The 27848-nt window shown below is 57.5% G+C and overlaps 16 non-coding genes across 16 annotated transcripts; 10 read left to right on the top strand and 6 right to left on the bottom strand.

The window, feature by feature from the left end:
* The first annotated feature begins 487 nt into the window (after nucleotides 1–487).
* Trnad-guc (transfer RNA aspartic acid (anticodon GUC)) lies at nucleotides 488–559 on the top strand. Its single transcript has one exon. It is a non-coding gene; the product is annotated as a tRNA-Asp (tRNA).
* A 466-nt stretch (nucleotides 560–1025) lies between these two features.
* Trnag-ucc (transfer RNA glycine (anticodon UCC)) lies at nucleotides 1026–1097 on the top strand. Its single transcript has one exon. It is a non-coding gene; the product is annotated as a tRNA-Gly (tRNA).
* A 431-nt stretch (nucleotides 1098–1528) lies between these two features.
* Nucleotides 1529–1600, top strand: Trnae-cuc (transfer RNA glutamic acid (anticodon CUC)). The gene has a single exon. It is a non-coding gene; the product is annotated as a tRNA-Glu (tRNA).
* A 6374-nt stretch (nucleotides 1601–7974) lies between these two features.
* On the bottom strand, nucleotides 7975–8045 carry Trnag-gcc (transfer RNA glycine (anticodon GCC)). Its single transcript has one exon. It is a non-coding gene; the product is annotated as a tRNA-Gly (tRNA).
* Nucleotides 8046–8909: 864 nt separating this feature from the next.
* On the bottom strand, nucleotides 8910–8992 carry Trnal-cag (transfer RNA leucine (anticodon CAG)). The gene has a single exon. It is a non-coding gene; the product is annotated as a tRNA-Leu (tRNA).
* A 578-nt stretch (nucleotides 8993–9570) lies between these two features.
* Nucleotides 9571–9642, top strand: Trnad-guc (transfer RNA aspartic acid (anticodon GUC)). Its single transcript has one exon. It is a non-coding gene; the product is annotated as a tRNA-Asp (tRNA).
* Nucleotides 9643–10108: 466 nt separating this feature from the next.
* Nucleotides 10109–10180, top strand: Trnag-ucc (transfer RNA glycine (anticodon UCC)). Its single transcript has one exon. It is a non-coding gene; the product is annotated as a tRNA-Gly (tRNA).
* A 431-nt stretch (nucleotides 10181–10611) lies between these two features.
* On the top strand, nucleotides 10612–10683 carry Trnae-cuc (transfer RNA glutamic acid (anticodon CUC)). The gene has a single exon. It is a non-coding gene; the product is annotated as a tRNA-Glu (tRNA).
* Nucleotides 10684–16974: 6291 nt separating this feature from the next.
* Nucleotides 16975–17045, bottom strand: Trnag-gcc (transfer RNA glycine (anticodon GCC)). Its single transcript has one exon. It is a non-coding gene; the product is annotated as a tRNA-Gly (tRNA).
* Nucleotides 17046–17913: 868 nt separating this feature from the next.
* Trnal-cag15 (transfer RNA leucine (anticodon CAG) 15) lies at nucleotides 17914–17996 on the bottom strand. The gene has a single exon. It is a non-coding gene; the product is annotated as a tRNA-Leu (tRNA).
* Nucleotides 17997–18572: 576 nt separating this feature from the next.
* Nucleotides 18573–18644, top strand: Trnad-guc (transfer RNA aspartic acid (anticodon GUC)). The gene has a single exon. It is a non-coding gene; the product is annotated as a tRNA-Asp (tRNA).
* Nucleotides 18645–19110: 466 nt separating this feature from the next.
* Nucleotides 19111–19182, top strand: Trnag-ucc (transfer RNA glycine (anticodon UCC)). Its single transcript has one exon. It is a non-coding gene; the product is annotated as a tRNA-Gly (tRNA).
* A 431-nt stretch (nucleotides 19183–19613) lies between these two features.
* Nucleotides 19614–19685, top strand: Trnae-cuc7 (transfer RNA glutamic acid (anticodon CUC) 7). The gene has a single exon. It is a non-coding gene; the product is annotated as a tRNA-Glu (tRNA).
* Nucleotides 19686–25987: 6302 nt separating this feature from the next.
* On the bottom strand, nucleotides 25988–26058 carry Trnag-gcc (transfer RNA glycine (anticodon GCC)). Its single transcript has one exon. It is a non-coding gene; the product is annotated as a tRNA-Gly (tRNA).
* An 880-nt stretch (nucleotides 26059–26938) lies between these two features.
* Trnal-cag10 (transfer RNA leucine (anticodon CAG) 10) lies at nucleotides 26939–27021 on the bottom strand. Its single transcript has one exon. It is a non-coding gene; the product is annotated as a tRNA-Leu (tRNA).
* Nucleotides 27022–27597: 576 nt separating this feature from the next.
* Nucleotides 27598–27669, top strand: Trnad-guc (transfer RNA aspartic acid (anticodon GUC)). The gene has a single exon. It is a non-coding gene; the product is annotated as a tRNA-Asp (tRNA).
* Nucleotides 27670–27848: the final 179 nt, after the last annotated feature.

The raw sequence follows: 27848 nt of genomic DNA, 5'->3' as shown, positions 1-27848 counted from the left end.
CGGGGCAGGCGCCCGTCTGGCCTCGTCTGGCCGCGTCTGGGTGCTCGAGCTGCGGGCCTCGCCCGCCGAACTTTACCTTGCCAGAAGAGCACCGACGACGGGACGCTGCTAGGCGCCAGAGTACCTCCAGGTCCCGGGCCGGATCCCCGGCCTGCAGGCCCCCTGTCTGTCCCCACAGCACGCAGGGCGGCCCGGGTGTGTGGCACCAGCCTCTCGTCCTGACACGGCGAGTGTTGCCCGCAACCACTCGCACTCGGCACCGGTGGCTTAGAGGCCGGGTCTCCAGCCCGGCGGGGACAGGGGTCCGGCGACACGGTGGTCTGGCGGGGCTGCGGGTCGGGGTCCTGGTGTTGACGCCGGGTTTCGGGGTCTTTTGGGTTGCGGTGCAGTGCAGAGCAAGAGGTGGTCGTTGGGGGAGACGGACGCCTGTGGTTCTTCCCTGGCGTGGTAGACGGGCACGGAGTGCGTGTGTTTGTGGCTGTCGTCGTCCTCGTTAGTATAGTGGTGAGTATCCCCGCCTGTCACGCGGGAGACCGGGGTTCGATTCCCCGACGGGGAGACATGATGTCCTTTTTGGACACCTAGGTGGCCCGCGGGCGCTAGCCCTTCCACCCACGCCCCACGCGCAGACCCAGACCCACGTCAGCCCGCCGAGCCCCATAATCTCCAGCAAAGCCTCTCCGGAGCCCTCAAACCCCTTTTCTGCCGACTGCACCGGCGCCCAGGCCGCTCAGGGTGGCGGCCTGCCGGGAGCGGTCCCTGGCGCACTGGCCTGGGCTAGCGCGCCGTCTTGCAGCAGCCAGGAGACGGGAGCGCCCCATTGGAAAGGCGTGAACATGTGAGAGGCGCGCGTGGGAGGCCGAGGAAGAGCGCGGAGAGGAGGAGCCGTGGGTGTGTTCGTGGTTGGGGCGTCCCCCGTGCGTGCGTGCGGTGCGCAGGCAAGTAAGAGGTAGGCGGCGTCGAGGGCGCTGGGCGCCGTGTGGTGGCAGTCGGCGGCGACGTGGGGGTGTGGGTCCGGCTGTGCGGCGTTGGTGGTATAGTGGTGAGCATAGCTGCCTTCCAAGCAGTTGACCCGGGTTCGATTCCCGGCCAACGCAGCGTGCCCAACTTTTGCCAAGGTCCTCACCCAGGACGCGCCCACCCGGGCCCTGCCTGGCTCCGCCGAGCTGGGGCCCAGGCTCTACTGTAGGCAGGGAAGATCGGAAAGCGCCAGACCTTTTCAGGTAGTGGGCACCGGGAGGAGAAGCGGCAGGGGCAAGTTTCTAGTCCCCGAAGTCGCACCGTGATGGCTGTGGAAGCGGCAGAGGCCAGGGGGCAAGTGGCAGCCCAGCGCCAGGGCCAGGGCCAGGGCCAAGAGAGAATCGAGAACGCCAGCCTCCTAAGGCCTTAGCATGCATCAGGCGGCCGGGTATGAGGAGACGGGCAGGCGGGCAGGCCGGCAGGCAGGCAGCATGTCTGCCCTGGTGGCCGAGAGGGTGTGTGTCTGTCTGTTTCCAGGAGTTGATAGCCTTGAGCATGGGACCCACGCTCCCTGGTGGTCTAGTGGTTAGGATTCGGCGCTCTCACCGCCGCGGCCCGGGTTCGATTCCCGGTCAGGGAAGCCTCTCTTCTTAGTCCCTCCACTTCCCACCTCACCACCCTGACCCCTTTTGAGTGACCCTTTTGTTTGTACATGAGCTAAACAGACCAAGACCACAACTCCACATCTCCCCTCCATATTTCTCTCTCTCTCTCTCTCTCTCTCTCTCTCTCTCTCTCTCTCTCTCTCTCTCTCTCCACCCCCTTTCCCTTTTCCTCTTTCTTTCCAGAAACCCATCACCCAGTACCACAGAACCGTCTTCTGCCTAAGAGTCTCCCTGGCTGCACCATGCCTACCTTAACATCCCGGACCAGCCTCTCTGACACCACACGCCAACTTTGCACTTCCCCAGCTCAGACTCCTTGCTTGCCCTGGAGCCCAGACCTCTCACCTGCCACCATCACAAGCCGAGCTTTCTCACACACCGCCCGGATCACAAACACTCGTCCACCGAGGGAATCTCAACACCACTCCATCTCCTGATCGCCTGCTCTTACCTCTCCAACAAACCCTCTGGCTAGCCCGCTCCTCCTGTCGCACCTACCTCGAATGCATAACCTGTATCACCTGATTGACACGCCTAGCGTGCATCGCGTGCATGACAGGGTGGTCCCAGTGAGCTTTCCGAAATAGTCACAAAGGAGCGTCCAGTTCAAACATCGGTAGCGAATTCTTTCATTTCACACACACACACACACACGCACACACACACACACACACGCACGCACGCACATTAGACTTATTTATATATGATGTATGTATAGATACAAACATGTATAAATATGTGTGATAGTATATACTGAAGAACACACATACACACATTTTTTTTTTGTTTGTTTTATGTTCTTGTAAAATCTTTAGGAGGTAGAAAATCTATAGGTGAATGGAATACGGTGCTGGTGCTGGGCTTGGCGGTGGTGGTGGCACCGAGAGGGGGATGTTTGCAGGATCGGAAGGGGTTCCTGTGGGCAGGTTTTATTGAGAACCAGATGCTCCCGGCAGAGCCAGAAGCACCTGGCTTGGTTCTCGCACCCAGCTTCCCAGGGACCGACAGTGGGCGTCGCGAGCCAGGATTTCCCAGAAAGCCCCCAAGGGCCGTTTAAGTCGAGCAGAGGCCGTGGCGGGCGGTCGTAATGCCACCGTTTCTCAGGACCCTTGTGTCGCCTGCTGCAGTGGCGGATGTGAATCAGTAAAGTAACGTTGGCACACCGGTAATCACTCCCTGCCCGGATCCCTCCGCCTTGACCCTGCCAGGCAGCGCGGAAACAGTGTCGGATTCTGAGCGCTGAGCTGGGGACTGAGCTCCACCTCAATGGCTAGCAGCCTTGTGAGAGTGCCAGCAGATCCTGGGGGCAGCCCAGACAATGCTTATCCGGACCGGACTCCAGCCCACTTCTGCCACCTGAAGGGCTCCGGTTCGTGGGCACCGGGAGGCACCAGAGTCTAAGGGCATCCGGGAAGGGACTGTTCGGCCGGTCCCCGGGCAGCCGCCGGGCGAGAGGAGGAGGCTGCGCCAAACAGACAGCAGGCAAGCCTTCGCCAGCAGGTGTCCCAACAGGGGCGTGGGGACGGGGTGAGGGTGGGTGTGGGAGTGGGGAGCTTGCGGATCGCAAAGATCCGCATGTGCCTCTGTTCTGCTTGGGCTTCGTCCAGAGGAGGATCACACTAGCATGCGCCTGCTGGCAAAGTCTGCGCGGTAGGGTCCGGACCAGTCAGCGATGGCTGGCTGCGGAGCAGCCCACTGAAGGTAGCGATGGTGTGGGTGTTGGGGTTGGGGTGTTGAAGTCAGGACCTGACACTCCCGCGCAGGTGTTCTGGCGTCCTGGAATTCCGGTGCACTCGTGATACCTAGAGTAAAACAAAAAAACAACAACGAAATCGTTGTTTTTCACTGTCTCTAGGGTAGGCATCGGTTGTTTTCAGCAAGTTCTTTGACGCTGAAGACATCCTTGTAGAAGACGGAGATGCTCTCCTCTCAACTATGTGGTTGTTTGGCCGAGGGGGCTTTGCAGCTTTGGCGCTACTTCTGGGGTCACAAGACGGTCCTGGAGCACCCAGAACCTTTGGCATTCTCAAGTAGGTACTGCCAACAGTACACAGTTAGGAGGAAAGTTGCAGGGACCTGATGTTTTCCTTCATGAAATATGTACACAGGGCTGGGGGCTTTGGGATGCGGGGAACCTGTTTTAGCCTCCTCGGCAGAGGAAAAAGAAGAGATCCAACAAGTTTTGTGTGACGATGAATAAGTATGATGTTCTGGGGCTGGCAGTTGGAGGGAGGTTCAGTTCAGTTCGTTGAGGCGGGACATCTGTGCTGTCTGCAAAGCATATCCACATTCCTCTTGGAGCTGTGAAGAAAGCAGGAGCAGCAAGCCAGCCTGGAGGGAAAAGCCCACCACGGACAACTTCTGCATGGCTTCCTGCTTCTGGGCTCCTACTGGGGCTTCCCTCTGGGAGGGACTTAGGTGGCAGCCTTAAGGCGAGATCAACTCTTCTCTGTCCAAGTTGCTTTTAGCCACAGCGTCTGATCACAAGCTTACAAAGTCTAGCTCGGACTGAAATCGGTACCAGGAGTGGGGCATTACTGGGACAGACCTGATGAGCTACCTCTTTGGGGATCGTGGAGGGACTTTGACCTCTGGGCTGGAAAGGCTCCAAGTTGGAGGTCCCGAGCTCTCTGTGCTCTCCTGAGGGAGCTTGGAAGGGAGTCTTGAGAGCCATGCAGATGACCAGACTGAGGTGGTGCTCATGAGGTTGTTTTCATTTTCATCCCATCCCACACCCACTCAGAGGGCAGCTTGGGAGTCCCTGATAGACTCTGCTGGGGCCATTCGGTGTTCTGAGTTAAGAATCTGTGTTCCAGGTCAGCCCGGGCTGGAGAATCATCTGTGACTAATGAGCAGGAGACTGGATCCACCAAGGTGAGACCTCGCCTCAGCGTGGACAATCATTGATGTTGTTCAACTGGAGCTGAGAAAGTAGCCATGATTAACGAGACAGCAGCATGACCCGGGTGAAACCCTCTGGGAGTATTTCCTGAAGGTCAACATACAGATGCTGTGTTGCATAGGTGCCTAGACTGCATCTCACGCTAGTCAGGCATTTGAGAATGTGCAGGAGCCAGCCAGGCTGGGATGGATGGAACGCATGAAGGGAGGGATCACTGGGAGCAGGTGAGGAGCTGGGATGCTCGGCAGGACTGGAGTCCAGGAAGGGGAAGCTGATAGAGGACATTAGTGAAGGTGCAGGACCAGTTGGACTGGGAGCCCCAGTGACACAGAAAGGTGTAGTGACCATTTTGGAATCATGGATCTAAAACAACAACAACAAGAACCAAAAAATAAAAATAAAACAAACAAACCCAAAACAACAACAACAACAACAAAAAACAAAAACCCACCAGAGAGATCCCTTTCATGCCAGGTGTGGGGCTAAGGGGCTGCTGTCCATGATGTGCTCTTGCACCGGCAGGATTTGGCAGCTGCTGAAATATTGGGCGACTGTTAGGGCCCAAAGAGGCAGGGTGTGTTGTTGTTTGTTTGTTTCTGGAATCAAGGTTTATGAAATATTTTTGCACAATGGATTTGTCCAAGGAGGAGGGGGATGAGGATGAGGAGGAGGAGGAGGAAGAGGAGGAGGAGGAGGAGGAGGAGGAGGAGGAAAAAGTGGAGGAAGGGGAGCAGCAATCCCAGCAGCAGGAGGAGGAAGAGGAGAGGGAGGAGGAGGAAGAGGAGAAGGGGGAGGAGGAGGAGAAGGAGGAGGAGGAGAAAGTGGAGGAAGGGGAGTAGCAGCAGCGGCAGGAGGAGGAGCAGAAAAAGGAGGAGGCGGAGGAGGAGGAAGAGGGGGAGAAGGAAGAGGAGGAGGAGGAAAATGAGGAAGAGGAGGAGGAGGAGTAGGTGGAGGAGGAGGAGCAGCAGGAAAACAAAGAGGAGGGAGAGGAGGTGGAGGAAGAGGGGGAGAAGGAAGAGGAGGAGGAAGAAGTGGAGGAGGCGGAGGAGGAGGAAGAGGAGGAAGAGCTGGAGGCAGAGGAGGAAGAGGACGAGGAGGAGGAGGACAATAGTGTCAGTCGTAGCAGAAGCAGTAGAAGTAGCAGTAACAACATGGAAATCCTGACAACCAATATTGAACTCTCCCAGAGAAATTGGCTCCCTCAATCAGCGGGAAGTAGTGTAAGTAGAACGTTGCCCTCCTGGCCAGGGTCTCATTCTGGGAACCTGTCCTTATCTCTTTAACCCCTTTTCTCTCTTCTCTAGTATGAGGGTGTTGAAAGGGTGGAAGAAAAACAGGGCAGAAGAAAGAAGAAGCCACAAAACAGGAGGGGGGCCGTGTCCCTGGGAGCAGCCCAGTCTTGGCTCCCCCCGTGTCAGGGGCAGAGGCACTAAAGAGAGCACAGCCTAGGCTGTGTCACCTTTGGAGGTGAGAGTCTTGGAGACATCCCTACCGAGGGACAACCGCTAAGGAGAGAAGCAGCCTGGCTTGGAGCCCACGGAGCCAAAGGATCCACAGCAGACAGACACACTGCCTATGCTCCAAGGGACCCTTGGAGCCTTTTGCAGCTCACAACAGAGCAAGCGAAAACAAGACGTGAGACTATGGGATTTGAGAATTAGACGTCGGTTTTGATTTGCTTTTAGTTTTGTGCCTGTACCCTGATTCTTCTTTGCTCCCCTCGTGTTTATCTCGAAAGGAAAAAAAAATGTTATTCAAGGAGCCAACAGTCTACACAGTTAAACTACTAGGGGTTTGAGGAGGCATTGGGGCTTTGACCTCGATAAGAGTCTCTGGGTGTTTTAAGGAGACGATCTTGAAGGTTTGAATGGTTATAGACTGTTGGACAAAGGTCGCGCATATTCATATGGTGAGGATCGCATTCAGATGAGCTCCTGGGGCAGAGCAGGAAAGAAAAGGTTCTGGCACAATGAGGGAACCGTTTGTGTGCCAGGTTGGAAGGGGCTCAACTGTGCTGGTCTGTTCTGGTCAAGTTGGCATAAACCAGCGCACATCTGGGAAGAGGGACTTTGAATCGGGGAGATTCCCTCCTCAGGTGCTGGGTATAGCCAAGTGTGGGGGATATGGTTGTCTGGATCCCCAAGTGACCAGCAGGAGAGTGGGGGTGGGGATGGGCTGGGATGGCTGAATGGTGCCAATCGCCAGGCAGGTGGTCCTGGGGTGGATAAGAGAATGAAGAGGCTGAACTCATGCACAGCTTCTGCATAAGTTCCTGCCTCTGGGTCCACCAACCACGAAGCCCTCAGATCCTTTACACCACACCACCCATACCAACACACCCCCTCCCGCCTCCAGTCCTCCCCACTTCTCCCAGGGTGGTACTCATGAGCTATAAGAAGAAATAAGCCATTCTCGCCCCAATTTACCTTCGGTCACAGAGGTTGATCACAACAAGAGCCAGCACAATTAAGTTTTGGTCCTGGTCTTTACTCAAAAATGGGTATAGGACCCTGGAGATGGGTCAAGCAGCCTGTTCCACCAAGCCCATCATCATCATCACCATTCCCACTGGCGGTGGCGGCGGCGGCGGCGGCGGCGGCGGCGGCGGCGGCAGCAGCAGCAGCAGCAGCAGGAGCTGCAGCAGCAGCAGCAGCAGCAGCAGGAGCTGCAGCAGCAGCAGCAGCAGCAGCAGCAGCAGCAGCAGCAGCAGCAGCAGCATAACAACCATGGGTACACATCAGTATTGGTCACTGAGGGACCGTTCAGTGAGGGAGGGCTTAGCATGGAGGAACATGGAATCAACTGTGTGCCCTTGTGCCTCTGGAGTCCGTGTTATGCGTGCGTGCGCAGGCGAGTGTGTGTTTGTCCCTCTTTCTTTCGTTTCTCTCTGTGTGTGCTCTTTGTGTGTGCCTCTCTTCCTCTATGTCTCTCTCTTACTCTTCTCTCTGAATGAGGGAATCTAAGGGCATGGGCGCGCATGGGAGGGAGTATTCTGTGTCTGTCTTCCCTTCTTCCATATCTGTGTGTGTGTGTGTGTGTGTGTGTGTGTGTGAGAGAGAGAGAGAGAGAGAGAGAGAGAGAGAGAGAGAGAGAAGAGAGAGAGAACAGTTTCTCTGGGAAGAGACAGTCTCTCTCTCTCTCTCCCTCTCTGTGTTTCTGTGCACACGCACGGAGGCGCTTAGGCGCTTAGGCGCGGAGTGCATCGACTGAGCAGAGAGGGAGGAGTGTATGGGATGGCAAAGTGAGAGATGTGCACAGGTGAGTGTGTAGGTTGGAGGGCGCGGACAGTGGTGCTGTGGCACACTGAAGACACAGATAGGAGAAGTGAAGCGGTGTTTGGCAGCACTGTAGAGTTGACACACTGGAGTGTCCTGTGATTGATTGTCCCTGTGCGGCCCAGGGTGGGCGAAGGGAAGGTGCGCGTGAGGACCAAAAGGGACTGGACTCTGCATGGGCCGGGAATCGAACCCGGGCCTCCCGCGTGGCAGGCGAGAATTCTACCACTGAACCACCCATGCCCTGAACACACTTACTACCTGATGCTCTCACAGCCTGCCCTTGCTGCCACTCCAGGAACCCTAGCTCCGAATGCTGGCTGCCCGCCTGGATGGATGGATGGATGGATGGATGGATGGATGGATGGATGGAAGGATGGATGGATGGATGGATGGATCGATGCATGGATCGATGCATGGATCGATAGATCGATGGATAGATAGATGGATGGACCTTTGTTTGCGTGGATGCACGCAGGGACGGACAGACGGACGGACGGTCGGTCGGACGGTTCCATTGTTGTATATCTGGTTGTTCGGAAGGACTCATGGATGGAATGATGCATGGGTGGAAAGATGGATGGATCAGCGGTCAGGAGAGGCCAATTGGGTCAGACAGAGGGGACGAGGAGTGTCCAGGCCTCTAGCTGAGGTCGTGGGGTGTGTACCTCGCCTCGCCTGGAAGCCACTGACTGGCACGTATCTGGCGCGCTCCTACGCGCGCTCCTGGCGCGTGTCTGGTGTGTGCACACTCGTGGGAAGCGAGCGAGCGAGGAGAGCTTGTTGTAGTGCGGGCACAGGGTCCTTCGAGGAGGCCAGGGCTTCGGTGTGCTGGATTGAAACTCGGGGCCCCCAGAGGTTTGCTGTGGACAGAAGGCGCTGGCACCCGGCTGGCTGGTCACCCGGGTGCTCAGGTCCTATCTCCTACTCACTCGACCTTCTCCCACCCGACGCAACACGACCACCCCCCGCCCCCGCTCCCCAACGGCAGAGGTTGGTTGGTGTTGAGGGGAGGGCTCTCCTGCAGATGCAGGTCTGTGAGGGAAGGCTTCGGAGTCGGGTCTTTCGCGGTGGGATGGAGTGCGGTGGAGTGTCAAAAGGCAAGCTTGTCAGGAGTGGGATTCGAACCCACGCCTCCAGGGGAGACTGCGACCTGAACGCAGCGCCTTAGACCGCTCGGCCATCCTGACAGCAGGTCTGGGGCGTAGACCGCTCGCCTCGCAGGCGACCGGCGACCGGCGCCCAGGCGCGCGCAAGCGGGCTTCAGCGGACGGCGCGCCGGGGCAGGCGCCCGTCTGGCCTCGTCTGGCCGCGTCTGGGTGCTCGAGCTGCGGGCCTCGCCCGCCGAACTTTATACCTTGCCAGAAGAGCACCGACGACGGGACGCTGCTAGGCGCCAGAGTACCTCCAGGTCCCGGGCCGGATCCCCGGCCTGCAGGCCCCCTGTCTGTCCCCACAGCACGCAGGGCGGCCCGGGTGTGTGGCACCAGCCTCTCGTCCTGACACGGCGAGTGTTGCCCGCAACCACTCGCACTCGGCACCGGTGGCTTAGAGGCCGGGTCTCCAGCCCGGCGGGGACAGGGGTCCGGCGACACGGTGGTCTGGCGGGGCTGCGGGTCGGGGTCCTGGTGTTGACGCCGGGTTTCGGGGTCTTTTGGGTTGCGGTGCAGTGCAGAGCAAGAGGTGGTCGTTGGGGGAGACGGACGCCTGTGGTTCTTCCCTGGCGTGGTAGACGGGCACGGAGTGCGTGTGTTTGTGGCTGTCGTCGTCCTCGTTAGTATAGTGGTGAGTATCCCCGCCTGTCACGCGGGAGACCGGGGTTCGATTCCCCGACGGGGAGACATGATGTCCTTTTTGGACACCTAGGTGGCCCGCGGGCGCTAGCCCTTCCACCCACGCCCCACGCGCAGACCCAGACCCACGTCAGCCCGCCGAGCCCCATAATCTCCAGCAAAGCCTCTCCGGAGCCCTCAAACCCCTTTTCTGCCGACTGCACCGGCGCCCAGGCCGCTCAGGGTGGCGGCCTGCCGGGAGCGGTCCCTGGCGCACTGGCCTGGGCTAGCGCGCCGTCTTGCAGCAGCCAGGAGACGGGAGCGCCCCATTGGAAAGGCGTGAACATGTGAGAGGCGCGCGTGGGAGGCCGAGGAAGAGCGCGGAGAGGAGGAGCCGTGGGTGTGTTCGTGGTTGGGGCGTCCCCCGTGCGTGCGTGCGGTGCGCAGGCAAGTAAGAGGTAGGCGGCGTCGAGGGCGCTGGGCGCCGTGTGGTGGCAGTCGGCGGCGACGTGGGGGTGTGGGTCCGGCTGTGCGGCGTTGGTGGTATAGAGGTGAGCATAGCTGCCTTCCAAGCAGTTGACCCGGGTTCGATTCCCGGCCAACGCAGCGTCCCCAACTTTTGCCAAGGTCCTCACCCAGGACGCGCCCACCCGGGCCCTGCCTGGCTCCGCCGAGCTGGGGCCCAGGCTCTACTGTAGGCAGGGAAGATCGGAAAGCGCCAGACCTTTTCAGGTAGTGGGCACCGGGAGGAGAAGCGGCAGGGGCAAGTTTCTAGTCCCCGAAGTCGCACCGTGATGGCTGTGGAAGCGGCAGAGGCCAGGGGGCAAGTGGCAGCCCAGCGCCAGGGCCAGGGCCAGGGCCAAGAGAGAATCGAGAACGCCAGCCTCCTAAGGCCTTAGCATGCATCAGGCGGCCGGGTATGAGGAGACGGGCAGGCGGGCAGGCCGGCAGGCAGGCAGCATGTCTGCCCTGGTGGCCGAGAGGGTGTGTGTCTGTCTGTTTCCAGGAGTTGATAGCCGTGAGCATGGGACCCACGCTCCCTGGTGGTCTAGTGGTTAGGATTCGGCGCTCTCACCGCCGCGGCCCGGGTTCGATTCCCGGTCAGGGAAGCCTCTCTTCTTAGTCCCTCCACTTCCCACCTCACCACCCTGACCCCTTTTGAGTGACCCTTTTGTTTGTACATGAGCTACACAGACCAAGACCACAACTCCACATCTCCCCTCCATATTTCTCTCTCTCTCTCTCTCTCTCTCTCTCTCTCTCTCTCTCTCTCTCTCACTCTCCCTCCACCCCCTTTCCCTTTTCCTCTTTCTTTCCAGAAACCCATCACCCAGTACCACAGAACCGTCTTCTGCCTAAGAGTCTCCCTGGCTGCACCATGCCTACCTTAACATCCCGGACCAGCCTCTCTGACACCACACGCCAACTTTGCACTTCCCCAGCTCAGACTCCTTGCTTGCCCTGGAGCCCAGACCTCTCACCTGCCACCATCACAAGCCGAGTTTTCTCACACACCGCCCGGATCACAAACACTCGTCCACCGAGGGAATCTCAACACCACTCCATCTCCTGATCGCCTGCTCTTACCTCTCCAACAAACCCTCTGGCTAGCCCGCTCCTCCTGTCGCACCTACCTCGAATGCATAACCTGTATCACCTGATTGACACGCCTAGCGTGCATCGCGTGCATGACAGGGTGGTCCCAGTGAGCTTTCCGAAATAGTCACAAAGGAGCGTCCAGTTCAAACATCGGTAGCGAATTCTTTCATTTCACACACACACACACACACGCACACACACACACACGCACACACACGCACGCACATTAGACTTGTTTATATATGATGTATGTATAGATACAAACATGTATAAATATGTGTGATAGTATATACTGAAGAACACACATACACACATTTTTTTTTGTTTGTTTTATGTTCTTGTAAAATCTTTAGGAGGTAGAAAATCTATAGGTGAATGGAATACGGTGCTGGTGCTGGGCTTGGCGGTGGTGGTGGCACCGAGAGGGGGATGTTTGCAGGATCGGAAGGGGTTCCTGTGGGCAGGTTTTATTGAGAACCAGATGCTCCCGGCAGAGCCAGAAGCACCTGGCTTGGTTCTCGCACCCAGCTTCCCAGGGACCGACAGTGGGCGTCGCGAGCCAGGGTTTCCCAGAAAGCCCCCAAGGGCGGTTTAAGTCGAGCAGAGGCCGTGGCGGGCGGTCGTAATGCCACCGTTTCTCAGGACCCTTGTGTCGCCTGCTGCAGTGGCGGATGTGAATCAGTAAAGTAACGTTGGCACACCGGTAATCACTCCCTGCCCGGATCCCTCCGCCTTGACCCTGCCAGGCAGCGCGGAAACAGTGTCGGATTCTGAGCGCTGAGCTGGGGACTGAGCTCCACCTCAATGGCTAGCAGCCTTGTGAGAGTGCCAGCAGATCCTGGGGGCAGCCCAGACAATGCTTATCCGGACCGGACTCCAGCCCACTTCTGCCACCTGAAGGGCTCCGGTTCGTGGGCACCGGGAGGCACCAGAGTCTAAGGGCATCCGGGAAGGGACTGTTCGGCCGGTCCCCGGGCAGCCGCCGGGCGAGAGGAGGAGGCTGCGCCAAACAGACAGCAGGCAAGCCTTCGCCAGCAGGTGTCCCAACAGGGGCGTGGGGACGGGGTGAGGGTGGGTGTGGGAGTGGGGAGCTTGCGGATCGCAAAGATCCGCATGTGCCTCTGTTCTGCTTGGGCTTCGTCCAGAGGAGGATCACACTAGCATGCGCCTGCTGGCAAAGTCTGCGCGGTAGGGTCCGGACCAGTCAGCGATGGCTGGCTGCGGAGCAGCCCACTGAAGGTAGCGATGGTGTGGGTGTTGGGGTTGGGGTGTTGAATTCAGGACCTGACACTCCCGCGCAGGTGTTCTGGCGTCCTGGAATTCCGGTGCACTCGTGATACCTAGAGTAAAACAAAAAAACAACAACGAAATCGTTGTTTTTCACTGTCTCTAGGGTAGGCATCGGTTGTTTTCAGCAAGTTCTTTGACGCTGAAGACATCCTTGTAGAAGACGGAGATGCTCTCCTCTCAACTATGTGGTTGTTTGGCCGAGGGGGCTTTGCAGCTTTGGCGCTACTTCTGGGGTCACAAGACGGTCCTGGAGCACCCAGAACCTTTGGCATTCTCAAGTAGGTACTGCCAACAGTACACAGTTAGGAGGAAAGTTGCAGGGACCTGATGTTTTCCTTCATGAAATATGTACACAGGGCTGGGGGCTTTGGGATGCGGGGAACCTGTTTTAGCCTCCTCGGCAGAGGAAAAAGAAGAGATCCAACAAGTTTTGTGTGACGATGAATAAGTATGATGTTCTGGGGCTGGCAGTTGGAGGGAGGTTCAGTTCAGTTCGTTGAGGCGGGACATCTGTGCTGTCTGCAAAGCATATCCACATTCCTCTTGGAGCTGTGAAGAAAGCAGGAGCAGCAAGCCAGCCTGGAGGGAAAAGCCCACCACGGACAACTTCTGCATGGCTTCCTGCTTCTGGGCTCCTACTGGGGCTTCCCTCTGGGAGGGACTTAGGTGGCAGCCTTAAGGCGAGATCAACTCTTCTCTGTCCAAGTTGCTTTTAGCCACAGCGTCTGATCACAAGCTTACAAAGTCTAGCTCGGACTGAAATCGGTACCAGGAGTGGGGCATTACTGGGACAGACCTGATGAGCTACCTCTTTGGGGATCGTGGAGGGACTTTGACCTCTGGGCTGGAAAGGCTCCAAGTTGGAGGTCCCGAGCTCTCTGTGCTCTCCTGAGGGAGCTTGGAAGGGAGTCTTGAGAGCCATGCAGATGACCAGACTGAGGTGGTGCTCATGAGGTTGTTTTCATTTTCATCCCATCCCACACCCACTCAGAGGGCAGCTTGGGAGTCCCTGATAGACTCTGCTGGGGCCATTCGGTGTTCTGAGTTAAGAATCTGTGTTCCAGGTCAGCCCGGGCTGGAGAATCATCTGTGACTAATGAGCAGGAGACTGGATCCACCAAGGTGAGACCTCGCCTCAGCGTGGACAATCATTGATGTTGTTCAACTGGAGCTGAGAAAGTAGCCATGATTAACGAGACAGCAGCATGACCCGGGTGAAACCCTCTGGGAGTATTTCCTGAAGGTCAACATACAGATGCTGTGTTGCATAGGTGCCTAGACTGCATCTCACGCTAGTCAGGCATTTGAGAATGTGCAGGAGCCAGCCAGGCTGGGATGGATGGAACGCATGAAGGGAGGGATCACTGGGAGCAGGTGAGGAGCTGGGATGCTCGGCAGGACTGGAGTCCAGGAAGGGGAAGCTGATAGAGGACATTAGTGAAGGTGCAGGACCAGTTGGACTGGGAGCCCCAGTGACACAGAAAGGTGTAGTGACCATTTTGGAATCATGGATCTAAAACAACAACAACAAGAACCAAAAAATAAAAATAAAACAAACAAACCCAAAACAACAACAACAACAACAAAAAACAAAAACCCACCAGAGAGATCCCTTTCATGCCAGGTGTGGGGCTAAGGGGCTGCTGTCCATGATGTGCTCTTGCACCGGCAGGATTTGGCAGCTGCTGAAATATTGGGCGACTGTTAGGGCCCAAAGAGGCAGGGTGTGTTGTTGTTTGTTTGTTTCTGGAATCAAGGTTTATGAAATATTTTTGCACAATGGATTTGTCCAAGGAGGAGGGGGATGAGGAGGAAGAGGAGGAGGAGGAAGAGGAGGAGGAGGAGGAGGAGGAAAAAGTGGAGGAAGGGGAGCAGCAATCCCAGCAGCAGGAGGAGGAAGAGGAGAGGGAGGAGGAGGAAGAGGAGAAGGGGGAGGAGGAGGAGAAGGAGGAGGAGGAGAAAGTGGAGGAAGGGGAGTAGCAGCAGCGGCAGGAGGAGGAGCAGAAAAAGGAGGAGGCGGAGGAGGAGGAAGAGGGGGAGAAGGAAGAGGAGGAGGAGGAAAATGAGGAAGAGGAGGAGGAGGAGTAGGTGGAGGAGGAGGAGCAGCAGGAAAACAAAGAGGAGGGAGAGGAGGTGGAGGAAGAGGGGGAGAAGGAAGAGGAGGAGGAAGAAGTGGAGGAGGCGGAGGAGGAGGAAGAGGAGGAAGAGCTGGAGGCAGAGGAGGAAGAGGACGAGGAGGAGGAGGACAATAGTGTCAGTCGTAGCAGAAGCAGTAGAAGTAGCAGTAACAACATGGAAATCCTGACAACCAATATTGAACTCTCCCAGAGAAATTGGCTCCCTCAATCAGCGGGAAGTAGTGTAAGTAGAACGTTGCCCTCCTGGCCAGGGTCTCATTCTGGGAACCTGTCCTTATCTCTTTAACCCCTTTTCTCTCTTCTCTAGTATGAGGGTGTTGAAAGGGTGGAAGAAAAACAGGGCAGAAGAAAGAAGAAGCCACAAAACAGGAGGGGGGCCGTGTCCCTGGGAGCAGCCCAGTCTTGGCTCCCCCCGTGTCAGGGGCAGAGGCACTAAAGAGAGCACAGCCTAGGCTGTGTCACCTTTGGAGGTGAGAGTCTTGGAGACATCCCTACCGAGGGACAACCGCTAAGGAGAGAAGCAGCCTGGCTTGGAGCCCACGGAGCCAAAGGATCCACAGCAGACAGACACACTGCCTATGCTCCAAGGGACCCTTGGAGCCTTTTGCAGTTCACAACAGAGCAAGCGAAAACAAGACGTGAGACTATGGGATTTGAGAATTAGACGTCGGTTTTGATTTGCTTTTAGTTTTGTGCCTGTACCCTGATTCTTCTTTGCTCCCCTCGTGTTTATCTCGAAAGGAAAAAAAAATGTTATTCAAGGAGCCAACAGTCTACACAGTTAAACTACTAGGGGTTTGAGGAGGGATTGGGGCTTTGACCTCGATAAGAGTCTCTGGGTGTTTTAAGGAGACGATCTTGAAGGTTTGAATGGTTATAGACTGTTGGACAAAGGTCGCGCATATTCATATGGTGAGGATCGCATTCAGATGAGCTCCTGGGGCAGAGCAGGAAAGAAAAGGTTCTGGCACAATGAGGGAACCGTTTGTGTGCCAGGTTGGAAGGGGCTCAACTGTGCTGGTCTGTTCTGGTCAAGTTGGCATAAACCAGCGCACATCTGGGAAGAGGGACTTTGAATCGGGGAGATTCCCTCCTCAGGTGCTGGGTATAGCCAAGTGTGGGGGATATGGTTGTCTGGATCCCCAAGTGACCAGCAGGAGAGTGGGGGTGGGGATGGGCTGGGATGGCTGAATGGTGCCAATCACCAGGCAGGTGGTCCTGGGGTGGATAAGAGAATGAAGAGGCTGAACTCATGCACAGCTTCTGCATAAGTTCCTGCCTCTGGGTCCACCAACCACGAAGCCCTCAGATCCTTTACACCACACCACCCATACCAACACACCCCCTCCCGCCTCCAGTCCTCCCCACTTCTCCCAGTGTGGTACTCATGAGCTATAAGAAGAAATAAGCCATTCTCGCCCCAATTTACCATCGGTCACAGAGGTTGATCACAACAAGAGCCAGCACAATTAAGTTTTGGTCCTGGTCTTTACTCAAAAATGGGTATAGGACCCTGGAGATGGGTCAAGCAGCCTGTTCCACCAAGCCCATCATCATCATCACCATTCCCACTGGTGGTGGCGGCGGCGGCGGCGGCGGCAGCAGCAGCAGCAGCAGCAGCAGCAGCAGCAGCAGCAGCATAACAACCATGGGTACACATCAGTATTGGTCACTGAGGGACCGTTCAGTGAGGGAGGGCTTAGCATGGAGGAACATGGAATCAACTGTGTGCCCTTGTGCCTCTGGAGTCCGTGTTATGCGTGCGTGCGCAGGCGAGTGTGTGTTTGTCCCTCTTTCTTTCGTTTCTCTCTGTGTGTGCTCTTTGTGTGTGCCTCTCTTCCTCTATGTCTCTCTCTTACTCTTCTCTCTGAATGAGGGAATCTAAGGGCATGGGCGCGCATGGGAGGGAGTATTCTGTGTCTGTCTTCCCTTCTTCCATATCTGTGTGTGTGTGTGTGTGTGTGTGAGAGAGAGAGAGAGAGAGAGAGAGAGAGAGAGAGAGAGAGAGAGAGAGAGAAAAGAGAGAGAGAACAGTTTCTCTGGGAAGAGACAGTCTCTCTCTCTCTCTCCCTCTCTGTGTTTCTGTGCACACGCACGGAGGCGCTTAGGCGCTTAGGCGCGGAGTGCATCGACTGAGCAGAGAGGGAGGAGTGTATGGGATGGCAAAGTGAGAGATGTGCACAGGTGAGTGTGTAGGTTGGAGGGCGCGGACAGTGGTGCTGTGGCACACTGAAGACACAGATAGGAGAAGTGAAGCGGTGTTTGGCAGCACTGTAGAGTTGACACACTGGAGTGTCCTGTGATTGATTGTCCCTGTGCGGCCCAGGGTGGGCGAAGGGAAGGTGCGCGTGAGGACCAAAAGGGACTGGACTCTGCATGGGCCGGGAATCGAACCCGGGCCTCCCGCGTGGCAGGCGAGAATTCTACCACTGAACCACCCATGCCCTGAACACACTTACTACCTGATGCTCTCACAGCCTGCCCTTGCTGCCACTCCAGGAACCCTAGCTCCGAATGCTGGCTGCCCGCCTGGATGGATGGATGGATGGATGGATGGATGGATGGATGGATGGATGGAAGGATGGATGGATGGATGGATGGATCGATGCATGGATCGATGCATGGATCGATAGATCGATGGATAGATAGATGGATGGACCTTTGTTTGCGTGGATGCACGCAGGGACGGACAGACGGACGGACGGTCGGTCGGACGGTTCCATTGTTGTATATCTGGTTGTTCGGAAGGACTCATGGATGGAATGATGCATGGGTGGAAAGATGGATGGATCAGCGGTCAGGAGAGGCCAATTGGGTCAGACAGAGGGGACGAGGAGTGTCCAGGCCTCTAGCTGAGGTCGTGGGGTGTGTACCTCGCCTCGCCTGGAAGCCACTGACTGGCACGTATCTGGCGCGCTCCTACGCGCGCTCCTGGCGCGTGTCTGGTGTGTGCACACTCGTGGGAAGCGAGCGAGCGAGGAGAGCTTGTTGTAGTGCGGGCACAGGGTCCTTCGAGGAGGCCAGGGCTTCGGTGTGCTGGATTGAAACTCGGGGCCCCCAGAGGTTTGCTGTGGACAGAAGGCGCTGGCACCCGGCTGGCTGGTCACCCGGGTGCTCAGGTCCTATCTCCTACTCACTCGACCTTCTCCCACCCGACGCAACACGACCACCCCCCGCCCCCGCTCCCCAACGGCAGAGGTTGGTTGGTGTTGAGGGGAGGGCTCTCCTGCAGATGCAGGTCTGTGAGGGAAGGCTTCGGAGTCGGGTCTTTCGCGGTGGGATGGAGTGCGGTGGAGTGTCAAAAGGCAAGCTTGTCAGGAGTGGGATTCGAACCCACGCCTCCAGGGGAGACTGCGACCTGAACGCAGCGCCTTAGACCGCTCGGCCATCCTGACAGCAGGTCTGGGGCGTAGACCGCTCGCCTCGCAGGCGACCGGCGACCGGCGCCCAGGCGCGCGCAAGCGGGCTTCAGCGGACGGCGCGCCGGGGCAGGCGCCCGTCTGGCCTCGTCTGGCCGCGTCTGGGTGCTCGAGCTGCGGGCCTCGCCCGCCGAACTTTACCTTGCCAGAAGAGCACCGACGACGGGACGCTGCTAGGCGCCAGAGTACCTCCAGGTCCCGGGCCGGATCCCCGGCCTGCAGGCCCCCTGTCTGTCCCCACAGCACGCAGGGCGGCCCGGGTGTGTGGCACCAGCCTCTCGTCCTGACACGGCGAGTGTTGCCCGCAACCACTCGCACTCGGCACCGGTGGCTTAGAGGCCGGGTCTCCAGCCCGGCGGGGACAGGGGTCCGGCGACACGGTGGTCTGGCGGGGCTGCGGGTCGGGGTCCTGGTGTTGACGCCGGGTTTCGGGGTCTTTTGGGTTGCGGTGCAGTGCAGAGCAAGAGGTGGTCGTTGGGGGAGACGGACGCCTGTGGTTCTTCCCTGGCGTGGTAGACGGGCACGGAGTGCGTGTGTTTGTGGCTGTCGTCGTCCTCGTTAGTATAGTGGTGAGTATCCCCGCCTGTCACGCGGGAGACCGGGGTTCGATTCCCCGACGGGGAGACATGATGTCCTTTTTGGACACCTAGGTGGCCCGCGGGCGCTAGCCCTTCCACCCACGCCCCACGCGCAGACCCAGACCCACGTCAGCCCGCCGAGCCCCATAATCTCCAGCAAAGCCTCTCCGGAGCCCTCAAACCCCTTTTCTGCCGACTGCACCGGCGCCCAGGCCGCTCAGGGTGGCGGCCTGCCGGGAGCGGTCCCTGGCGCACTGGCCTGGGCTAGCGCGCCGTCTTGCAGCAGCCAGGAGACGGGAGCGCCCCATTGGAAAGGCGTGAACATGTGAGAGGCGCGCGTGGGAGGCCGAGGAAGAGCGCGGAGAGGAGGAGCCGTGGGTGTGTTCGTGGTTGGGGCGTCCCCCGTGCGTGCGTGCGGTGCGCAGGCAAGTAAGAGGTAGGCGGCGTCGAGGGCGCTGGGCGCCGTGTGGTGGCAGTCGGCGGCGACGTGGGGGTGTGGGTCCGGCTGTGCGGCGTTGGTGGTATAGTGGTGAGCATAGCTGCCTTCCAAGCAGTTGACCCGGGTTCGATTCCCGGCCAACGCAGCGTGCCCAACTTTTGCCAAGGTCCTCACCCAGGACGCGCCCACCCGGGCCCTGCCTGGCTCCGCCGAGCTGGGGCCCAGGCTCTACTGTAGGCAGGGAAGATCGGAAAGCGCCAGACCTTTTCAGGTAGTGGGCACCGGGAGGAGAAGCGGCAGGGGCAAGTTTCTAGTCCCCGAAGTCGCACCGTGATGGCTGTGGAAGCGGCAGAGGCCAGGGGGCAAGTGGCAGCCCAGCGCCAGGGCCAGGGCCAGGGCCAAGAGAGAATCGAGAACGCCAGCCTCCTAAGGCCTTAGCATGCATCAGGCGGCCGGGTATGAGGAGACGGGCAGGCGGGCAGGCCGGCAGGCAGGCAGCATGTCTGCCCTGGTGGCCGAGAGGGTGTGTGTCTGTCTGTTTCCAGGAGTTGATAGCCGTGAGCATGGGACCCACGCTCCCTGGTGGTCTAGTGGTTAGGATTCGGCGCTCTCACCGCCGCGGCCCGGGTTCGATTCCCGGTCAGGGAAGCCTCTCTTCTTAGTCCCTCCACTTCCCACCTCACCACCCTGACCCCTTTTGAGTGACCCTTTTGTTTGTACATGAGCTACACAGACCAAGACCACAACTCCACATCTCCCCTCCATATTTCTCTCTCTCTCTCTCTCTCTCTCTCTCTCTCTCTCTCTCTCTCTCTCTCTCTCTCTCACTCTCCCTCCACCCCCTTTCCCTTTTCCTCTTTCTTTCCAGAAACCCATCACCCAGTACCACAGAACCGTCTTCTGCCTAAGAGTCTCCCTGGCTGCACCATGCCTACCTTAACATCCCGGACCAGCCTCTCTGACACCACACGCCAACTTTGCACTTCCCCAGCTCAGACTCCTTGCTTGCCCTGGAGCCCAGACCTCTCACCTGCCACCATCACAAGCCGAGTTTTCTCACACACCGCCCGGATCACAAACACTCGTCCACCGAGGGAATCTCAACACCACTCCATCTCCTGATCGCCTGCTCTTACCTCTCCAACAAACCCTCTGGCTAGCCCGCTCCTCCTGTCGCACCTACCTCGAATGCATAACCTGTATCACCTGATTGACACGCCTAGCGTGCATCGCCTGCATGACAGGGTGGTCCCAGTGAGCTTTCCGAAATAGTCACAAAGGAGCGTCCAGTTCAAACATCGGTAGCGAATTCTTTCATTTCACACACACACACACACACGCACACACACACACACGCACACACACGCACGCACATTAGACTTGTTTATATATGATGTATGTATAGATACAAACATGTATAAATATGTGTGATAGTATATACTGAAGAACACACATACACACATTTTTTTTTGTTTGTTTTATGTTCTTGTAAAATCTTTAGGAGGTAGAAAATCTATAGGTGAATGGAATACGGTGCTGGTGCTGGGCTTGGCGGTGGTGGTGGCACCGAGAGGGGGATGTTTGCAGGATCGGAAGGGGTTCCTGTGGGCAGGTTTTATTGAGAACCAGATGCTCCCGGCAGAGCCAGAAGCACCTGGCTTGGTTCTCGCACCCAGCTTCCCAGGGACCGACAGTGGGCGTCGCGAGCCAGGGTTTCCCAGAAAGCCCCCAAGGGCGGTTTAAGTCGAGCAGAGGCCGTGGCGGGCGGTCGTAATGCCACCGTTTCTCAGGACCCTTGTGTCGCCTGCTGCAGTGGCGGATGTGAATCAGTAAAGTAACGTTGGCACACCGGTAATCACTCCCTGCCCGGATCCCTCCGCCTTGACCCTGCCAGGCAGCGCGGAAACAGTGTCGGATTCTGAGCGCTGAGCTGGGGACTGAGCTCCACCTCAATGGCTAGCAGCCTTGTGAGAGTGCCAGCAGATCCTGGGGGCAGCCCAGACAATGCTTATCCGGACCGGACTCCAGCCCACTTCTGCCACCTGAAGGGCTCCGGTTCGTGGGCACCGGGAGGCACCAGAGTCTAAGGGCATCCGGGAAGGGACTGTTCGGCCGGTCCCCGGGCAGCCGCCGGGCGAGAGGAGGAGGCTGCGCCAAACAGACAGCAGGCAAGCCTTCGCCAGCAGGTGTCCCAACAGGGGCGTGGGGACGGGGTGAGGGTGGGTGTGGGAGTGGGGAGCTTGCGGATCGCAAAGATCCGCATGTGCCTCTGTTCTGCTTGGGCTTCGTCCAGAGGAGGATCACACTAGCATGCGCCTGCTGGCAAAGTCTGCGCGGTAGGGTCCGGACCAGTCAGCGATGGCTGGCTGCGGAGCAGCCCACTGAAGGTAGCGATGGTGTGGGTGTTGGGGTTGGGGTGTTGAAGTCAGGACCTGACACTCCCGCGCAGGTGTTCTGGCGTCCTGGAATTCCGGTGCACTCGTGATACCTAGAGTAAAACAAAAAAACAACAACGAAATCGTTGTTTTTCACTGTCTCTAGGGTAGGCATCGGTTGTTTTCAGCAAGTTCTTTGACGCTGAAGACATCCTTGTAGAAGACGGAGATGCTCTCCTCTCAACTATGTGGTTGTTTGGCCGAGGGGGCTTTGCAGCTTTGGCGCTACTTCTGGGGTCACAAGACGGTCCTGGAGCACCCAGAACCTTTGGCATTCTCAAGTAGGTACTGCCAACAGTACACAGTTAGGAGGAAAGTTGCAGGGACCTGATGTTTTCCTTCATGAAATATGTACACAGGGCTGGGGGCTTTGGGATGCGGGGGAACCTGTTTTAGCCTCCTCGGCAGAGGAAAAAGAAGAGATCCAACAAGTTTTGTGTGACGATGAATAAGTATGATGTTCTGGGGCTGGCAGTTGGAGGGAGGTTCAGTTCAGTTCGTTGAGGCGGGACATCTGTGCTGTCTGCAAAGCATATCCACATTCCTCTTGGAGCTGTGAAGAAAGCAGGAGCAGCAAGCCAGCCTGGAGGGAAAAGCCCACCACGGACAACTTCTGCATGGCTTCCTGCTTCTGGGCTCCTACTGGGGCTTCCCTCTGGGAGGGACTTAGGTGGCAGCCTTAAGGCGAGATCAACTCTTCTCTGTCCAAGTTGCTTTTAGCCACAGCGTCTGATCACAAGCTTACAAAGTCTAGCTCGGACTGAAATCGGTACCAGGAGTGGGGCATTACTGGGACAGACCTGATGAGCTACCTCTTTGGGGATCGTGGAGGGACTTTGACCTCTGGGCTGGAAAGGCTCCAAGTTGGAGGTCCCGAGCTCTCTGTGCTCTCCTGAGGGAGCTTGGAAGGGAGTCTTGAGAGCCATGCAGATGACCAGACTGAGGTGGTGCTCATGAGGTTGTTTTCATTTTCATCCCATCCCACACCCACTCAGAGGGCAGCTTGGGAGTCCCTGATAGACTCTGCTGGGGCCATTCGGTGTTCTGAGTTAAGAATCTGTGTTCCAGGTCAGCCCGGGCTGGAGAATCATCTGTGACTAATGAGCAGGAGACTGGATCCACCAAGGTGAGACCTCGCCTCAGCGTGGACAATCATTGATGTTGTTCAACTGGAGCTGAGAAAGTAGCCATGATTAACGAGACAGCAGCATGACCCGGGTGAAACCCTCTGGGAGTATTTCCTGAAGGTCAACATATAGATGCTGTGTTGCATAGGTGCCTAGACTGCATCTCACCCTAGTCAGGCATTTGAGAATGTGCAGGAGCCAGCCAGGCTGGGATGGATGGAACGCATGAAGGGAGGGATCACTGGGAGCAGGTGAGGAGCTGGGATGCTCGGCAGGACTGGAGTCCAGGAAGGGGAAGCTGATAGAGGACATTAGTGAAGGTGCAGGACCAGTTGGACTGGGAGCCCCAGTGACACAGAAAGGTGTAGTGACCATTTTGGAATCATGGATCTAAAACAACAACAACAAGAACCAAAAAATAAAAATAAAACAAACAAACCCAAAACAACAACAACAACAACAAAAAACAAAAACCCACCAGAGAGATCCCTTTCATGCCAGGTGTGGGGCTAAGGGGCTGCTGTCCATGATGTGCTCTTGCACCGGCAAGATTTTGGCAGCTGCTGAAATATTGGGCGACTGTTAGGGCCCAAAGAGCAGGGTGTGTTGTTGTTTGTTTGTTTCTGGAATCAAGGTTTATGAAATATTTTTGCACAATGGATTTGTCCAAGGAGGAGGGGGATGAGGATGAGGAGGAGGAGGAGGAAGAGGAGGAGGAGGAGGAAGAGGAGGAGGAGGAGGAGGAGGAGGAGGAGGAAAAAGTGGAGGAAGGGGAGCAGCAATCCCAGCAGCAGGAGGAGGAAGAGGAGAGGGAGGAGGAGGAAGAGGAGAAGGGGGAGGAGGAGGAGAAGGAGGAGGAGGAGAAAGTGGAGGAAGGGGAGCAGCAGCAGCGGCAGGAGGAGGAGGAGAAAAAGGAGGAGGAGGAGGAGGAAGAGGGGGAGAAGGAAGAGGAGGAGGAGGAAAATGAGGAAGAGGAGGAGGAGGAGTAGGTGGAGGAGGAGGAGCAGCAGGAAAACAAAGAGGAGGGAGAGGAGGTGGAGGAAGAGGGGGAGAAGGAAGAGGAGGAGGAGGAAGTGGACGAGGCGGAGGAGGAGGAAGAGGAGGAAGAGCTGGAGGCAGAGGAGGAGGAGGACAATAGTGTCAGTCGTAGCAGAAGCAGTAGAAGTAGCAGTAACAACATGGAAATCCTGACAACCAATATTGAACTCTCCCAGAGAAATTGGCTCCCTCAATCAGCGGGAAGTAGTGTAAGTAGAACGTTGCCCTCCTGGCCAGGGTCTCATTCTGGGAACCTGTCCTTATCTCTTTAACCCCTTTTCTCTCTTCTCTAGTATGAGGGTGTTGAAAGGGTGGAAGAAAAACAGGGCAGAAGAAAGAAGAAGCCACAAAACAGGAGGGGGGCCGTGTCCCTGGGAGCAGCCCAGGCTTGGCTCCCCCCGTGTCAGGGGCAGAGGCCCTAAAGAGAGCACAGCCTAGGCTGTGTCACCTTTGGAGGTGAGAGTCTTTTAGACGTCCCTACCGAGGGACAACCGCTAAGGAGAGAAGCAGCCTGGCTTGGAGCCCACGGAGCCAAAGGATCCACAGCAGACAGACACACTGCCTATGCTCCAAGGGACCCTTGGAGCCTTTTGCAGCTCACAACAGAGCAAGCGAAAACAAGACGTGAGACTATGGGATTTGAGAATTAGACGTCGGTTTTGATTTGCTTTTAGTTTTGTGCCTGTACCCTGATTCTTCTTTGCTCCCCTCGTGTTTATCTCGAAAGGAAAAACAAATGTTATTCAAGGAGCCAACAGTCTACACAGTTAAACTACTAGGGGTTTGAGGAGGCATTGGGGCTTTGACCTCGATAAGAGTCTCTGGGTGTTTTAAGGAGACGATCTTGAAGGTTTGAATGGTTATAGACTGTTGGACAAAGGTCGCGCATATTCATATGGTGAGGATCGCATTCAGATGAGCTCCTGGGGCAGAGCAGGAAAGAAAAGGTTCTGGCTCAATGAGGGAACCGTTTGTGTGCCAGGTTGGAAGAGGCTCAACTGTGCTGGTCTGTTCTGGTCAAGTTGGCATAAACCAGCGCACATCTGGGAAGAGGGACTTTGAATCGGGGAGATTCCCTCCTCAGGTGCTGGGTATAGCCAAGTGTGGGGGATATGGTTGTCTGGATCCCCAAGTGACCAGCAGGAGAGTGGGGGTGGGGATGGGCTGGGATGGCTGAATGGTGCCAATCGCCAGGCAGGTGGTCCTGGGGTGGATAAGAGAATGAAGAGGCTGAACTCATGCACAGCTTCTGCATAAGTTCCTGCCTCTGGGTCCACCAACCACGAAGCCCTCAGATCCTTTACACCACACCACCCATACCAACACACCCCCTCCCGCCTCCAGTCCTCCCCACTTCTCCCAGGGTGGTACTCATGAGCTATAAGAAGAAATAAGCCATTCTCGCCCCAATTTACCTTCGGTCACAGAGGTTGATCACAACAAGAGCCAGCACAATTAAGTTTTGGTCCTGGTCTTTACTCAAAAATGGGTATAGGACCCTGGAGATGGGTCAAGCAGCCTGTTCCACCAAGCCCATCATCATCATCACCATTCCCACTGGCGGTGGCGGCAGCGGCAGCAGCAGCAGCAGCAGCAGCAGCAGCATAACAACCATGGGTACACATCAGTATTGGTCACTGAGGGACCGTTCAGTGAGGGAGGGCTTAGCATGGAGGAACATGGAATCAACTGTGTGGCCTTGTGCCTCTGGAGTCCGTGTTATGCGTGCGTGCGCAGGCGAGTGTGTGTTTGTCCCTCTTTCTTTCGTTTCTCTCTGTGTGTGCTCTTTGTGTGTGCCTCTCTTCCTCTATGTCTCTCTCTTACTCTTCTCTCTGAATGAGGGAATCTAAGGGCATGGGCGCGCATGGGAGGGAGTATTCTGTGTCTGTCTTCCCTTCTTCCATATCTGTGTGTGTGTGTGTGTTTGTGTGTGTGTGTGGGTGAGAGAGAGAGAGAGAGAGAGAGAGAGAGAGAGAGAGAGAGAGAGAGAGAAAAGAGAGAGAGAACAGTTTCTCTGGGAAGAGACAGTCTCTCTCTCTCTCTCTCCCTCTCTGTGTTTCTGTGCACATGCTCGGAGGCGCTTAGGCGCTTAGGCGCGGAGTGCATCGACTGAGCAGAGAGGGAGGAGTGTATGGGATGGCAAAGTGAGAGATGTGCACAGGTGAGTGTGTAGGTTGGAGGGCGCGGACAGTGGTGCTGTGGCACACTGAAGACACAGATAGGAGAAGTGAAGCGGTGTTTGGCAGCACTGTAGAGTTGACACACTGGAGTGTCCTGTGATTGATTGTCCCTGTGCGGCCCAGGGTGGGCGAAGGGAAGGTGCGCGTGAGGACCAAAAGGGACTGGACTCTGCATGGGCCGGGAATCGAACCCGGGCCTCCCGCGTGGCAGGCGAGAATTCTACCACTGAACCACCCATGCCCTGAACACACTTACTACCTGATGCTCTCACAGCCTGCCCTTGCTGCCACTCCAGGAACCCTAGCTCCGAATGCTGGCTGCCCGCCTGGATGGATGGATGGATGGATGGATGGATGGATGGATGGATGGATGGAAGGATGGATGGATGGATGGATGGATCGATGCATGGATCGATGCATGGATCGATAGATCGATGGATAGATAGATGGATGGACCTTTGTTTGCGTGGATGCACGCAGGGACGGACAGACGGACGGACGGTCGGTCGGACGGTTCCATTGTTGTATATCTGGTTGTTCGGAAGGACTCATGGATGGAATGATGCATGGGTGGAAAGATGGATGGATCAGCGGTCAGGAGAGGCCAATTGGGTCAGACAGAGGGGACGAGGAGTGTCCAGGCCTCTAGCTGAGGTCGTGGGGTGTGTACCTCGCCTCGCCTGGAAGCCACTGACTGGCACGTATCTGGCGCGCTCCTACGCGCGCTCCTGGCGCGTGTCTGGTGTGTGCACACTCGTGGGAAGCGAGCGAGCGAGCGAGCGAGCGAGGAGAGCTTGTTGTAGTGCGGGCACATGGTCCTTCGAGGAGGCCAGGGCTTCGGTGTGCTGGATTGAAACTCGGGGCCCCCAGAGGTTTGCTGTGGACAGAAGGCGCTGGCACCCGGCTGGCTGGTCACCCGGGTGCTCAGGTCCTATCTCCTACTCACTCGACCTTCTCCCACCCGACGCAACACGACCACCCCCCGCCCCCGCTCCCCAACGGCAGAGGTTGGTTGGTGTTGAGGGGAGGGCTCTCCTGCAGATGCAGGTCTGTGAGGGAAGGCTTCGGAGTCGGGTCTTTCGCGGTGGGATGGAGTGCGGTGGAGTGTCAAAAGGCAAGCTTGTCAGGAGTGGGATTCGAACCCACGCCTCCAGGGGAGACTGCGACCTGAACGCAGCGCCTTAGACCGCTCGGCCATCCTGACAGCAGGTCTGGGGCGTAGACCGCTCGCCTCGCAGGCGACCGGCGACCGGCGCCCAGGCGCGCGCAAGCGGGCTTCAGCGGACGGCGCGCCGGGGCAGGCGCCCGTCTGGCCTCGTCTGGCCGCGTCTGGGTGCTCGAGCTGCGGGCCTCGCCCGCCGAACTTTACCTTGCCAGAAGAGCACCGACGACGGGACGCTGCTAGGCGCCAGAGTACCTCCAGGTCCCGGGCCGGATCCCCGGCCTGCAGGCCCCCTGTCTGTCCCCACAGCACGCAGGGCGGCCCGGGTGTGTGGCACCAGCCTCTCGTCCTGACACGGCGAGTGTTGCCCGCAACCACTCGCACTCGGCACCGGTGGCTTAGAGGCCGGGTCTCCAGCCCGGCGGGGACAGGGGTCCGGCGACACGGTGGTCTGGCGGGGCTGCGGGTCGGGGTCCTGGTGTTGACGCCGGGTTTCGGGGTCTTTTGGGTTGCGGTGCAGTGCAGAGCAAGAGGTGGTCGTTGGGGGAGACGGACGCCTGTGGTTCTTCCCTGGCGTGGTAGACGGGCACGGAGTGCGTGTGTTTGTGGCTGTCGTCGTCCTCGTTAGTATAGTGGTGAGTATCCCCGCCTGTCACGCGGGAGACCGGGGTTCGATTCCCCGACGGGGAGACATGATGTCCTTTTTGGACACCTAGGTGGCCCGCGGGCGCTAGCCCTTCCACCCACGCCCCACGCGCAGACCCAGACCCACGTCAGCCCGCCGAGCCCCATAATCTCCAGCAAAGCCTCTCCGGAGCCCTCAAACCCCTTTTCTGCCGACTGCACCGGCGCCCAGGCCGCTCAGGGTG

The sequence above is a fragment of the Rattus norvegicus genome, chromosome 13 (assembly GCF_036323735.1).
Source record: "Rattus norvegicus strain BN/NHsdMcwi chromosome 13, GRCr8, whole genome shotgun sequence".
Lineage (NCBI taxonomy): Eukaryota > Metazoa > Chordata > Mammalia > Rodentia > Muridae > Rattus > Rattus norvegicus.
The sequence above is the reverse complement of the archived record's forward strand: the minus strand, read 5'-3'. Positions and strand labels throughout refer to the sequence as shown.